We start from the raw sequence: 16,510 nt of genomic DNA, 5'->3' as shown, positions 1-16,510 counted from the left end.
CAAGACTCCATTCTGGCTAGAGCAGTCAGAAGCAACCTCTCTTAGAAAAAGTAGAGGTCCACATATAAAAGTCTATGGGAATCCATTTATCCAGTGAGCTACTTTAAATGTTACACTAATCAGCAATACTATATACTATTACCCAGTGTGATATTCTGAATTAAGCTGAAAATTGATGCAGTAGCGTATACTTTTCATGCCCAGATTTACTCAGAGGCATCATGTTTAAAACATCAATAAAAATTACTAAGAACCAGCTTCAGAAGGATGCAACAGGATAACGATTTTCTCCCATTATAAACCACATTGATAAGGAATTACCTTGTCTAGATGTACTAAATGTCATCACCTCTAGATAATTTGTATACAATAAAATGATAAAGCAAAATATTTTCATTTTTAATGGGGTACATATATTGAAAGTCTGATTGAAATATTAGTGTTTATTGAAATATTAGTGTTTCACATATGCTAGAAATTCTGAAATCTTATTAAATCAAGGCTAACTATGCTTACAATGTCTCACCCAGTCAGGTTTAAACTAGTAATGCAGAGAGATAAAAAACAAACAACAGGAGTTCTTGTACTGGGGATTTGAAAATTAAGTCAGTAAGTTGGATATTTAAGCACATAAAAGAATAATCAATGACCTGAAAATTTCAATAACATGTATGAAGAGAAAAGTAAAAGCATTCCACTGACTTTTTATCAAATATTAGAAAAATAAATATATTTGTGGGACTGATAAATGGATGAGAGTCACTTGTTTAGAAAAGCTAAAATTAAATTCCTGATAACAGAAATTGCCACTTATCATTTGGAAGTGATCCTATGTCTTGTCATGGGAAGATTGGAGACTGGACTCCCAGAGAACAGTTTGTTTCCTGGACCTAGAGATGGGAACACTGTCTGGGTGCAGTGAATCTAACGTGTCAAAATTAAAAGAAGGTACCAATCCAAAATCATGCAAGAGAGACATGATTCAAAAAGGCAGGAAGGGAACCCAGAAGGCCCCCTAAATCAGAGGAAACCAAAGGCAGATATGAAAGATCACGCCCAGTAACAAGCCTCTGAGCCCACGCTGCTGAGAGCACATGCAAAGCGTTGAGGCACAAACGATGTGGGACAGGGGGCCTGAACAATCAGTAGAATGGTTAGGTAGGGTTCTCTCTGGATATCTACTAGTGTGTGATGAAATGTGGTGCTTTCTGTACGACAGGTATGGATGTGGGAAGTGGCTTCAGGAGGACTTACACACATTTACCAAATGCTTAAAGAGAATTCTTGGACTGTTTTTCCAGGAATCAGGGGAAAGAAGGAACTCTCCAGCTGTTATCACAACCTGGCACAGGCTAGATTTGAAATAGCACATAACATACACAGTAACAGAGAATTGTGTTCTCTGTAGAACACAGAACCAACATTTCATATAAGATATATGGTCTGATAAGGTCTTTTAATTACTAGAGCTATTTATACCAAATTTTCTTTCTTTTTATTCTGAGGATAAATGGACATTTATTTCTAACATGCACTGATTATATGCAAATACAAGTGAGTCATGGCCCATTGCTGAAAAGCACAATTTCTGGAAGTAATGCATGCTAATTACAGTACTTATTGAAAATCACTATTTTGACAACTATAATTTTGCCACCACCTTTCCAAATCCTAAACTGAAAAGTATCTTGTAGCAAACATATTTTAACTAAAATATACTTTTTAAGGCTGCTAAAAATCTCTGAGGCTGAGTCCTCTTTTATGAACCATGTTGATTGATCGGGCAAACAAAATAAATCATAGTAAGGGATACCATATGACACTTTCAAAATATTCTGTTGAATAGTGCAACTGCCCAGTAATTGTTTTATTTTTAAGATTATTACTTCCCCATGGTGCATTCAACAATTAATAACAAACTTCTATAAAACAATACCCAATTAATATTTATTGAGGGCAAACTATATACCAGGCATTGTGCTAAGCAGTTTACATGCAATTATCCATTTTCCCTTCTTTCTATCTACCTATCTATTTATCTATCTAATCTGCTTATATAGCTACTAGACCAACTATATAATTGTGTTCTAAATTCTTTTCCTTTCAACTAACATTATGGTATGAGCAATTTGAAAAGAACCAAAAATATAAATTAGAGAAAATAATCTAGCTCTATATAACAGACATAAATTCACTAATAAAGACAAAGCTCAAACAACTTAAAATGTTCAAATATGCCAAGCTTACTTGATGATAATTATGTGATAATAAACTATAACTCAAAATCAATTTCAAAGTGAAAGGTTTGTGAAAAGACTTGTAGTAGTCATAACATTTTACAAAATACAAGTAAACGTTTCCATTGTTTATCTTCAAACAGAATACTATAAAATAATCCTGAGGAAATGTAGGTACTTTGCATTGTTATAATGAAGGTTTTATTCTAACACCAAATGGGAAAACCATTATTACTATACATAAGGAACTAATTATGTAAAAATTGTGGGGAGGAAATATTTGTTGAATGAGGTATGCTCTTTAGCTATTGTTCCAAACGAAAACTCCCCAAAACTCAGTGATTTAAAACAATGAATATTAATTATTGTTTATAAATCTATGGGCCAGTGAGGGGGTTCTACTGAACTGAGCTGGACTCAGCTGATCATGGCTGGCCTTGTTTTTTATATCTGTAGGCAGCTAGTATGCTGGCTGGGAACTGGTGCTCTAGGAAGGCCTCAGTCACACTGCAATTATTGGCTATAGGCTGGACAACAGGGCTGTGAGGATAATGTGTCTTTAGCATCTAGCAGGATAGCTTGGGCTTCTTCACATGGCATGGACAGAGATTCAAGAAAAAGAACAAAAGCACCAGGCCTCTTGAGGCCTCAGAACTGACACAGTATCACTTCCAATGTCTTTGGCCAAAACGAGTCACAAGGCCAGCCCAGATTCAAAAACACTCCATCTCTTGATGAGAGGAGCTTCAAGGTCACGTTGCAACGGCTGTGGATCAGGGGTGGGTAAAGTATTTTGCTCTGTTTCTAATCTATTTTATCACATGGTGGATGAAAAGGAAAAGAAGGTTGTTGATTCCCCATGTGTAATGTTAACATAGGTCATACAGGGGTGTATAACACAGCACTTTTCTCTGAGAACTGCCCACCCCAACTATAGAGGTATCCTGTAAATAGCAAGGACTTTTCTTCTTTGATGAAGGGAACATGGCCTTCTAGACAGAAATAATAGAATAGGGGGACATATAACTCAAGATGGGCCAATCAAATTAGTACTCAATAATTGAACTGGGTGATTTACAGACTAGTATTTGAGATTAATAGCTGAGCCCTAGATAAGGGAATCCTGTGTTGAGATTCACAAACCTGGTCTAGACTTCATCTTTCATAATATCTAATTATTAGTATTTCCTTAGGTTGTGTGGAATAAACCTAGACCATTCCATTCAATTCCCTTTCTTGAACAACCATGCTTATATTGATTTATATTAGCTAGAACAAAAGTAGCTTTAAAAAAAAGAAACATGGTGTTGAATAAGCTTCTTTTTATTTTTCAATCTTCTCTTTGTTTTTAAATTTTTCTCCTAAAGCAAAGCATCTTCACAGACATTAAGATACAACAAAGACCAAGAAATACCTAGTTTTTTCATCTATTTTTAATACCTTTTATGGGTAGTGTTTTTTTCCCCTGGACACCATAAAAGAATTCACTTAAAGCACTGTATTATTAAATAATAACACATAATCCAAGAGTGAGAGCCATGAAATGGGAGAATTTTATAAATGAATGGGACCTTAGTTATTAAAGACAGGAAAATATTAGTGATTTGCTCAAAATCACATAAGAAATTAGTGAAAGAACTGCATTATATTTCATGGATGTTTCTACTTTCCTCATGAAATGAAGTGGTTTTTATAAGACATTGAAGATTCCAACTATTAATTTGGCAACTAAAAATAAACTGTGCTGTGACAACCACTCTACACTTGCATTACATGTAAAATAAACAATAATAATACCTATATATTATAGGGTGTTTTGAGAATTATAAATGAGTTAATACATGTAAAACTGATAGAACAGCAATGGTTCGTATAACAAGTACTCAACACATATTAATACTAAGCATTTTCACCTGTTATTTAAATATATTATTTTTAAAAATCAACTGATTATAATTTACATAGAATAAAATTCACCATGTTAAGTAGAAATTTCAGTGAGTTTGGACAAATTTTTATACCTGCATAAACACCACCACAATCAATATAAGCTACACTTCCAATGATCCAGACTTTTATCATTGTACTTCCCAGCCAATATTTACCCCAGGAAACTATTAACTTGGTTTTTTGTCACTATAGATTAGACACCTGTTCTCTAAGTTTCAGATAAATGGAATGACACAACACTCATTTGTGTCAGACTTCTTTAACTTAGTATTGTTTTTGAGACTCATCCCTTTTTTTTATATGTTAAGTAGTTAACTCTTTCAATTGCTAACTAGTATTACATTATATGTATGATCATACCATAATTTAAGCGTTCACATATTGATATGTAAGTCCTCCAACTTTGTTCTTTTTCAAATTGTTTTAGCTATTCAAACCCCTTTCTCTTTTCATTTGAATTTTAGAATCAACTTGACATTTTAGCAAAGACAGATGTGGTGGTTTTGATTGGAATTGTGTTGAATCTATACACCAATTTAGGGATAATTGTTATCTTAACAATAGTGCACCATGAACACGGTATACCACTCAATTTATGTAGGTCTTTATAAAATCTCTCTCAGCAATGTTCTTTAGCTTTCATCATACAGGTATTGGATATGTTTAATTTGGTTTTAAGTCTTATACTTATCAGATGTTACTGTAAATGATTTGCATTTAATTTCTAATTGTTCATTGCTAGTATAAAGAAATACCATTTTATATTGACCTTGTATATTTCAACCTTTCTACAATTACTTGTTAGCTCTAGTAATTTTGTGAATTAAGACAATTTGACTCCATTCTTTCTCATTTGTATGTCTTTTCTATAATATTCTTGCCTTATTATACCAGCTAGGATCCTAGTAAAATAATGAATCACAGTGGCATTACCCATGTTACAGTATAAGCATTCATTATCTCACCTTTAAGTATGATGGCTATTGTGAGTTTTTCATAGTGCTCCTATCAGATTGAGAAAGTTCTCTTCTGTTCCTAGTTCATGAAAAATTTTTATCATAAATGTGTTGCATTTTTTGATGAAAAAGCTCCATGATGTTGGGCTTGGAAATGATTTTTTGGATATAACACTAAAGGCACAAGCAACATAAGCAAAAATAAATAAGTGGGACTACATCAAACTAAATACCTTGTACACAGCAAAAGAAACAATCAACAAAATGAAAAGACAACCTATAAAATGAGAAAAAATATTTGCAAAAACACATATCTGATAAGGTGTTAATATTCAAAATATATAAGGAACTCATACAACTAAATAGGAAAAATATAAACAATCTAATTTAAACTTGGCAAAGGGTTGGCAAGGATGTTAAAAAAGGTAACCCTTGTGCACTGCTGGTGAGAATGTAAATTGGTTGCAGCTACTATGAAAAATAATATGGAGGTTCCTTAAAAAATTAAAAATAGAACTACCATATGATTCAGCAATTCTATTTTTGGGTATTTAGCCAAGGGAAACAAAAACACTAACTCAAAAAGATATAGGCATCACAATGTTCATTGCAGCACTATTTACAATAGCGAAGACATGGAAGCAACCTAAGTGTATATTGATGAAAGAATGGCTAAAGAAAACATGGTATGTACAGATATTCCTCAACTCACCATGGGGTTCCATCCCAATAAATCCATTGTAAGTTGAAAATACTGCAAGTCAAAATTCATTTAATACCCTTAATCTACTGAACATCATAGCTTAACCAAGCCTAGCTTAAACATGCTCAGAACACTTATGTTAGCCTTTAGTTGGGAAAAATATCTAACAAGCATATTTTATAATAAAATGTTGATTATCTCATGTATCATATTGAATATTGTACTGAAAGTGAAAAACAGAATGGTTGTGTGGGTAGTGAATGGTTTTAAGTGTATAATATTTACCCTTGTAATCGATCACAAGGCTGACTGTGAGCTACAGCTTGTCGTCCCTGCCCAGTATCATGAAAGAGTATCATACAACATATCACTAGTTCAGAAAAGATCAAAATTCAGATTTGAATTTTGAATACAGTTTCTACTAAACTAGTATTGCTTTTGCACTATCATAAAGTTGAAAATCAGTAAGTTGAAATAGTAACTCAGGGACCATCTGTACATACAATGGAATACTATTCAGTCATAAAAAAGAAGGAATTCTTACCATTTACAATAATACAGATGGACCTTGAGGCATTATGCTAAGTGATATAGGCCAGAGAGAAAAAGACCAATACCGCATGAGCTCACTTATAAGTTGAATCTAAATTTTAAACAAAGAAAATTATATTCATAGATACAGAGAACAGATTGGTGGTTACCATAGGAGGGTAGGAGGTGGGTGAAATGGGCGAAGGTGGTCAAAAGATACAAGCTTTCAGCTATAAAATAGTCATGGAGTTTAGTGTACAGCATGGTGACTCTAGTTAATAATACTGTAGTATATATTTGAAAGTAGCTAAGAGTAAATCTTCAAAGTTCTCATCACAAGAAAAAAAATTGTAACTACATGTGTTGATGGATGTTAGCTAGACTTATTGTGGTGATCAGTTGCAATATATACAAATATTGAATCATTCTGTCTTACACCTGAAACTAGTATAATGTTATAAGTCAATTATATCTCAACAAAAATTAATTACACCTAAAATATTTAATGTATGAAGAAATATCAGAGAAAGAAGATAAGTTAAACATTGCTTATATAATCTAAATCTAAATCAGTTGTATTTCATTATACAGAATAATGTATAAAATTCAGAATTCTCAGTAAAACTAGAATGAATCAGGATGGGGTCTTCTTATGCAAAATTCTGTTCTGTCAGGTCTATTTTCCATTGCTCTCAACCTCATTCACTTACCACATGGGCTGGGTTCTGGGAAATTTTAAACTAGGAAAGAAGAGAATTTGGCAGCTATGTGCTTGCAGATGCTATACTGAACTGGAATATGTATACAACAGACTCTAACACAGGGATTAGGGGCTCCTACCCTCTATGCAGTCAAAAAATCTACATATAACTTTACAGTTGACCCTCTGTATCAGAGAATTCAACCAATCTTGAATAGCATAGTACTGTGGGACTGTCTTTACTGAAAATACATCCATATATAAGTGGACCCACACAGTTCAAAGCCTTGTTGCTCAAGGGTCAACTGAGGTTGCTTCTCTGTAAACTAAAATAACTGGGAGAGAATTCCCTGGTAAAGGCCACCATGAAAGTTATCATAAAGTTGACATATTTGGTTTCTGAACTTCTTTCCAAATCTGACATTCCCATTTCTTTGATTCGGCTCTGAAAATAGGTAAGTGGAACTATATCAAGGAATCAAGAAGAAATAGTGAAAGACAAAAAACACACACAGAATAATTCCTACTTGCTCACTGGTATAACCAATGTGTTAACTAGGTAGGCTAAATTGAGAAGATTCTATGCCAATATAGAGTATTCTAGACAACAAATTTTAATTTTATCTAATTGAAATGTGTCTTTAGTTACCAAATAAATTTTTTAGTCTTTCTGAACTACACTTAATTTATAAAAATTATTTATGAAGTACCAATACTTTACAAGACTCCTCTAATTACAAATAAAATATATCAAAGAAATCTTCAAGTTTAGAGAAATCTTTACAATTTAATTACAGAATATTTAATGCTGATTAATACAACACTAAAAAGTAATTTCATAATAGGTTGTATGCAGAAATATGTAATTAAATTAGAGACAGAGAAAATATTTCAGAAAGTTAAATCATATATTAACCTATGGAATGGAGGAGAACAGTATTACAGTGAATAATGGTAAAACCACATTTTTATAGCTAATTAATTCATTTACTGCCCCTCACCTTTCTTTTTAATGCATAAAATTAAATTTTTAAAATAATGTAAAAGAAAAGTCAAATAGAGATCTGTTATTTTTAATGAGACCTACATGTGCATTTGGTTAAGCAATAAATTCAATTTCCATACTACTGTCTGTAGAATCTTTTATTAGGGCAAGGTCAAAAACAGGGAATTTGGAAATAAGATTCCCCAAATTGTTTCAGTGCTGAATGATATCACTGTTGGACGAATTTGATCCAATTTGCAAGATTAAAGTTGTCTTGACTGATAAAGATGTAAGCCCCTTTTTGTTCAATATTGATGATAGGCTATTCTAAAAACAATAGAGAAATTATGATCTTTTTTAAAATCAGGGTTTTTTTTCAAGTTATTAAAAACAGCTCTTCATCTTCAATGGGTGAATTTAATATTTCAACAAGCAATATTTAAAAAGCTTAAGTAATGAATAAATTTCACATTAAGTTTCTTTGCAATAATTACTGAAAATGCTACAAACACCACTACGATGTAAAGCTCATTTTTTATGTTTTATGGTACTGAAAAATAGCAGCTAATGACTTATATTGATGAAAAATAATTTTGGACAGAAGACTGTTTTATATAGACTGATTTTTAAAACTCTCCCACATCCTCATCCAAAATATATGCACAGAAATTCACAATGATCAATAAGTCTTTTAGTTTCAATGCTGTGGTATTAGATTAGTCTAGTCTTATGTGAGGTCAATTTCCTTTCCAAACATTTTCAATTAATGTCTATGTACTCCGATAAATATAGAACTCTGGAGAAATATTTAGATAAATTAAATTTAGCAGAGATCTGACTAAAATCACAAGCCACTCCTACCAACATAATCACTTCCACAATGACCTGGAAACTGGTTCCATATTTCAGCATATAGCCCTTGAACCTTTCCCATAACCATGTGTGGCATATTCCAAAATGTCTAAACTCAGCCTAATCTGATACAGTGTTGTGATACTCAAGAGCTGAAACACTTGAGCAAAACATATATGCCAGTAAGCAAAGTTAAACCAAGTAAAGCGTTCATAGAAACAAGGGTTATCTAGTTAACTACTTCCACCTGGGATTGTAAGAGGGAAAAATGAGAAAATATGAATCCAGGATATTACTATTCCATTCCACTTTTTAATAAATGTCCATCAGATAGCACAACTTCCTCTGGCATTTTGAAAAATAGGTCTATTAACAGGAACGTGAATTTTTCCTCCTCCCGATGAATATTTTGAAAAGCTTTGTCATTACACTAATGGAAAATACCTTTCAATAATCAGAGAAAAAATGGCTTTTGCAATGACGAATTGCTTAAAGCGAAACTAAAGTGTTTGCATATTATTTCTCAAACCTGACAAATATTGGGCAACTTGAATATGTCAATACAAAGTACATCCTCTGATTTTAAATTTTATTTTATGGCTAGAAGGAGGAAGTTTTAGATGAAATAATGCCACTGTAACAATGAGACTACCAATTTGATAAAAATACAATTTGGCCGGGGTTTAAGTACAAGCTTTTTATAAGCACCAGTTTTGAGAGTATAAATATGTGTAATTTACATTAAATTGATTCACAACTGTGTATATGTTGATCATGTGCCAAATTCCTAAAAATACCTAAAATTTATTTTATTTGTAATCTATCCACAGATCTTACAAATTGAATTATTATATAAGTATTAATTTTCAGTGTTTTTGAAAGCACAACAAAAGTAGCATTTTTATTTAGGTACTAATTAACCAGAAAAAAAAGTTAGATGTTTTCAAAAGCCACTTCATCGAAATAAAATATTGATGTTACCTTGCTACCAAGAGTTAATTTGTATTGTCTCAAATGGCTTTTCCTTTCCTAAGCAATTCTACTTTTCCTACCTCTTAGGAATCATTCAATGAATAAAAGGACAATGTTGTAAATATACATATTGTTATTATTTTTAAAATTTCCCTTGGGTATTATCTTAACCATCTTACTGAAGAACTACAGAAAAAATAAATAATAGTTCTCTAATGACAATAACATATTTACTTCTAGTTTCCATAAGCCTACTTATTACTGGACTGAAAGTTGGTATAGGGTGATATAAGAATTACCAATTTCCACAATTTTCCTAGTGATAAGAATGCTAATAAGCTAACTTTTACTATTCAACTTAAAGAGCAATATTATTTCTCTACATCTAAGGGAAAATGTACAAGATATGTTAATTGTGCTTTTTCATTTTCGCGGTGTTGGAAGACTTATTATCAATAAGTCATGATGACAAGGACTGAGAATAGATTCTGCCTTTAAGATCTTCAAAAGCTACTAGGGAAATCAAATAAGTACACAGACAAATAAATTATAAAGCAAAATAAGAAATGAGAGACATGAGTACCTGCTACAGAAATTCAGAGATGAAAAATGCTTTCTGTCTGAGGGGAAAGGAAGGGAAAATCAGGAGACCCTTATCGCAGATATCAGTTTGCAGATAGCCTTAGTACATGGGAAGAAGGGAAGAATCTAAAAATTAAAGTTAAAGATAGCCAAGTATATACTGAAAAAAAACAGAAAGAAAACTTCATTGGTATACATACAAGTTATTTAAAAGTTTTTTATGGCCTTTTTTGTGTTTAGGAAACCACAATTTAAAATGCCCATTTTCACCTTACTCAATAAGGACCAAAAAACATATTTTTTCACTTTTTTATCTCTTACAAAGCTATACCTTGCATATAGTAGTTGCTCAATAAATAACTGCTAAACTAATGAAATACCTACAGTGAACCTACTTCATGGAATACTTATTTAATGGCATAAATAAATGGTATAATCTGTACCAAGAAACTGGATACTTCTATCATAGACATCAGTTTTTCTATGCTAGGCAAATAAATTAGTTATCAAATGCTTTATAATACTGTATTCCTAGTTTTTCAACATATAAAAATTCCATGGATTTATTAAGCAAACTGGATGTTCAATAGCTCAGACATTGTACATTTTATGTTGCACAGTGTTTTATAAAGTGTCAACTTTGTTCCAAGCAGGTAAATAGACAACTAAGCTCATTTTAAAACAGACTTCCATGTCTCTGTGTGCAAAATGTGTCACAAATGAAGAAGAGTTGTGGGTATGAGAAGTAGAAGAATGTTAACATTAAAACATAAAGAGCAGTAGCAATCAGTTCAAGAGCTGTAAGAGAGATTATAAGAAATTTAACCTCAATCACATTTATTAATCCCATAAAAAATAAAGTCTACCAAATCATCCCTTAAGACAGTCTCTGTACTATTTCTCAACAAGAGTAAATAAAACTTCCATGGTGGATGCTATTTTTATTTTGAAACATTTGCAATTTCCCACTTGTTCAATACTTCAAGCACAACAAATGGGATACCCATTATTAATCTAAATAATAAGAAAAGAACTATAGTATTTTACTAACAGTAAACTTTCGTATGAAATACCCCATTTAAATGGCATGTCCTTTTTCATTTTTATTATTTAAATCACTTTTTTTCCCTTAAACTTTAGAATTATTTAAGAGGTTACAGTTAAGAAGAATAACCATTTCTGTATTTTCCTCCAGATCAAATGACTCAAACAGACTTCCTTTTCAGGGAGAATTGAAGATTAGGTAACATAACTGAGTCTGCCACTGAAACAAATGTTTTAATGTAGGCTAAAACATTAAAAACATTATTTAAAATATATTAATAACTGGCAAAAAAAAAGAAGTTTGAAAGGTTTCACCATTTTCCCCACTCCTCCCCAAATAAACCTGACTATGAACGGGAAACAAGAACACTGAATGCAAATATTCCACAGGGGCATTTGTCATACATGGTTGGCCTTGAAACCTGGTTATCAATGACATAATGTTCAGGGGATCCAAGATAAAAAGTAGGCCCTGCCCAAGATGTAGATGTCTAATTCAAGAGAGGATCTTATCATTAATTTATCCAACAAAGAATTACTGACTGGCTTCTCTTTGGCATCCCTCTATGCTCTGAAAATATAGCCGTAAGGAAAATAATCAAAACCCCCTCCAACAAGGAGATTGTATCAATACAGATAAGTCTAATATGTTTTAAAATATATTTTAAAATATTAAGTGTAAAATCTTCAAACATAAAAAATAAGAAAATAATTTAAATATTAAGAATAAAAGGCAGAACTGACACCATAAATAAGAAGTTATTAAAAATGACCAAATAGAACTTATAAAAATAAAAAATATATTAAATGAAAATTTTTAATTGATGGCTGAATTAAATAGTTGATTATACATTGTATGTATATACATAATGCTCTCTCTATATATTACCATTTTTGTGTGTTGTGTGTATAATGTACAAAGAAATGAAGATATAAGAAATAATTTAAGAATAATGTAGAACAGAGAAAAAAGGTTCTGGAACATAAGAGTTCAAGAATGAGAGAAAAACTAGAATGTAAAAAGATAATTTTTGAAAAAAAAATACTGAGATTTTTCCAAAACTTTTGAAGGATACTATACTGCTGATTCAGGACACCCAGTGAATCTGGAGCAGAATAAACAAAAACAAATCCATACTATTACTTAACATAGTGAAAAACCTCAGAGCACCAAAGACAAAGAGAAGAATTTAAGAACAGTGAGGAAAAAAATTTTGAAAAGACGGATTCCCTACATAGGAATAACAACAAGACTAAAAGCTGGCTTCTCAATATCAGGAATGAAACCCAGATAATAAATAAATATGCTAAGGGAAAATAACTGTCAACACAGAATTATATTCCCAGAGAAAATAACTTCCAAGCACTAGGGTAAAATATAGGCATTTTTTGAACACACAAAAACTTAAGAGTTTGCCATTAATAGAACCAAGAAATTCTAAAATTTTCAAGCAGAAGGAAAGTAATCCAAAATGGACATCTGAAATGCATGAAGGAGTACTGGAAACAAGATAAATTTGTAGATTAATCTAAACAAACATTGACCATATAAAACAAATAATGTTGTCATGTGGGATGAAAAACAAATGGGATAGAAATAAAAGTCGCATGTGAAAGGAGAGAAGTGTGATAACTTTCTAAGTGTGTTAACCGTCTAAGATCTTCAAATTAAGGAAGAGTGTAAAACTGCTAGTTGCCTTTTGATTTTGAAATATTAAGTATAGTGTTAAAATGTCTAGGATAGCTATAAATAAAAAGCACAGGTAGTATATAGCTTCTCAGTAAACAGAGGTTTAAAAAGATAAGAAAAAAAAACAAAATTAAGTAAAAAAATATAGAAAAGCAAAGAAAACATACAAAAAGTGGAATGAATAGAAAGCATGAAATAAGATAGAAGAAACAAATCCAAAATAAAAGTGACAACAATAAATGTAAATGGAGAAAATGTTCCATTTATAGAAAAACTTATCAGACTGAAGTAAAAAAAAAATACAACTATTGTCATTCATTTAAAACATAATGATAAAGAAAGAAAAATAAAAGATATATATCAAGCAAATGTTAATCAAATAAACTTTGTGTGCTTTTATCAATATCAGAAAATATAGACTTTATGGCAAAAAAACACTTCTAGAGATGATGTAGATAAGGAAGATTTAGCATTTCTAGACTTGGATGCATCCAAGGCAGCTCCAAAATATATGAAGCAAACTGACAGAAATTTTAAATAAGGAATTGAAAAATCACCCATCATGATTATATTTTCATACACATTTCTCTTTAATTTATAAGCCAAGCAAAACAATAAAAATCAGTAAGTGAGAGAACAAAACATAATTTACAAATTTGAACTAATGGCACACATTAAATGAAAAATACACATTCTTTTCAAGGATGCCTAGAACGTTATAAAAATTGACCACTGGGTAATGCAGCAAGTCTCAAGAAACTGGAAAGATTTATGTTATAAAGACAAGCTTTATTTCCACCTGTTTATAAGAAAATTAATTTTAAAATCATATAAATCAAAGATAACACTCTTCTAAAAATTTACGAATCACAGAAAAATTATAATTTAAAATAGAAGATATTTTAACACTGAGTTTTAATGAACGTACTACATAAAAAAATTTATAGGATGCAGCTATCATGGAGATGCACAAAAATGTACAGTTTCAAACACATATTAGGAAAGAAGAGACTGAAAATTACACATTAGGCACCCACTTTAGGAGATTAACAGATAACTAACAAAGAAAGCCCAAAGAGAATAAGAAGAAATTAAATGATAAGTGTAAGAGGAAAACCTAACAAAAAACAATATATATAATAGAAAAGATAAATAAAATGAATAACTGATTCTTTGAAATCTATAATAAATTTGACAAACTTCTGTCAAAATGTACCATAATGACAAGGAAATAAGGCACAAATAAACATTAGGAATGAAAAAGAAAAATCCATATAATTATGAATGCAGCAGATATTAAACAGATAATAAAAGAATATTATGACTACTTTATCTCCATAAGCATAAAAATGTAGATGAAACTGACAAGTTGCTGGAAAAGTTTCTTTTTTTCAAAATTTACTCAAAAATAAATAGAAACCACCAAAATCCTATAAACATTAAGGAAAATGAACTAATCATTTAGTTCATTAGATAACTCTCATGTTCCTATAAACACTCTACTTGACCAGAAATGCAGTGTATTAAGTCAGCCAATCCCCAAACGTCAAGCCAACACTGGGCCTTCCCACCCTAAACAGGACTGACTCTGTGACCCAGCCAATCAGATATTTTCTTCCACCTCATTTTGCAATTCTCTAGAAGGAGTCAGTCTGTTTCATGAAGTGGTAAATGTTTGTATCACCTAATTTGTTTTCTTTAACCTTTTTTTTTTTAATCAAGAAAAGCCTTGAAAACCAAAAAAAGAATGACAGAGAATAGATGATATGAACAATGACTAACTACTCATCAAAAAATAATGAGGGACCAAAGACAATGGAATAATACCTTTATAGTACTGGAAGAAATAAAAACTGTCAACCCAGAACTTTATCCTTTAATGAGGGTAAAATGAAGACATTTAAAACAATTCATCACCAGCAGACCTTTACTACAAGAAATGATAAAGAAATTCCTTAAAAGAAAAAGTAAACTTCAAGAAGAAAAATATTACTAAAAATTAAGAAGGAAATTTCTCAGTACATAATATTAGTTCTTTTTTTTCTTTTTTTTTTTTTTTGCGGTACGCGGGCCTTTCACTGTTGTGGCCTCTCCCATTGCGGAGCACAGGCTCCGGACGCGCAGGCTCAGCGGCCATGGCTCACGGGCCTAGCCGCTCCATGGCATGTGGGATCCTCCTGGACCGGGGCACGAACCCGTGTCCCCTGCATCGGCAGGCGGACTCTCAACCACTGCGCCATCGGGGAAGCCCAATATTAGTTCTTAATAGTAACATTCCTAAATATATATGCACCTAAGTGAGCTTCAAAATACTCAAAGCAATACCTGTCAAAACTAAAGGAAGAAACAGACAAATCCATAATCATAGTTACATTTTTTAACACCTATCTCTTTGCAATTGATAAAAGAACTGAACAAAATAAGTCAATACAGATATAGAAGATGTGAACACTCGCAACCAACTGCAATATGTTTTCAAGAAACAGAACAGGTTGTGCAATGAGAAGGACATTATCAAATAAGTATTTTAAAGAAAATGCCCAGGGCTTCCCTGGTGGCACAGAAGAAGAAAGTAAATGCCCAGAATTTAAAAACATGAGTTTCTAAATTGATAAGGCCTATCATTTGTCCAACATAATGGGTGCAAAAACATCCACACAAGTCATGTCATCATGAAACTTCAAAACCCTGCAAAGGCATGTGTCCAAAAGTTCTCAGAGACAAAGCAAAGAGCAAATAAAACCAAAACAAACATTGCATCAGGAATCAGAAATCTATTTAAATGCACAGTTTCAGACATAATGGAGTAACTAGTATTGGATTTAACCATCTTGCTATAAACAATGTAAAATTAAACAAAATATATGAAGTCACTCTTTTCAGGGTTTGAGCAATAGTCATATAAATCAATAATCCTTGAGAGAAGGGAAAAACGTAAGGTAAATCACATTCTCCCCAGGGGCACTTTCCATACATGCTACAGAGAAGTGGAGCCCAAACAGAGCAGGGATCTTAATGGGAAAAAAGACTGGAGCTCATTGTTGCTGCAACAAATTACCATAAACTCAGTGGCTTAGAACAACACCCATTTATTATGTCATAGTTTCCACGGATCAGAAATCTGGGAACAGTGTGGATCTTAGCCAATTCTCTGCTTAGGATATCACAAGGCCAAAATCAAGATACTGACAAGAGCAGGGTTCTTTTCTTTAGACACTCGAAAGAATGACCCTCCAAGCTCATTTAGGTTGTTGGTAGAAATGAGTTTCTTAAAGAACTAAGGTCCCTATTCCCTTGATGGCTGTCGG

At 32.0% G+C, this 16,510-nt stretch overlaps 1 long non-coding RNA gene across 1 annotated transcript in view; it reads right to left on the bottom strand.

Moving 5' to 3' along the window:
- LOC307184546 overlaps positions 1–16,510 on the bottom strand; it is a 205,313-nt gene that overhangs the window by 119,311 nt on the left and 69,492 nt on the right. The gene's annotated exons all lie outside the window — the stretch shown is intronic.

Source organism: Stenella coeruleoalba (assembly GCF_951394435.1).
Source record: "Stenella coeruleoalba genome assembly, chromosome: 3".
NCBI classification, from domain to species: Eukaryota; Metazoa; Chordata; class Mammalia; order Artiodactyla; family Delphinidae; genus Stenella; species Stenella coeruleoalba.
Note: the sequence above shows the minus strand (reverse complement) of the source record. Positions and strands in the feature narration are given on the sequence as shown.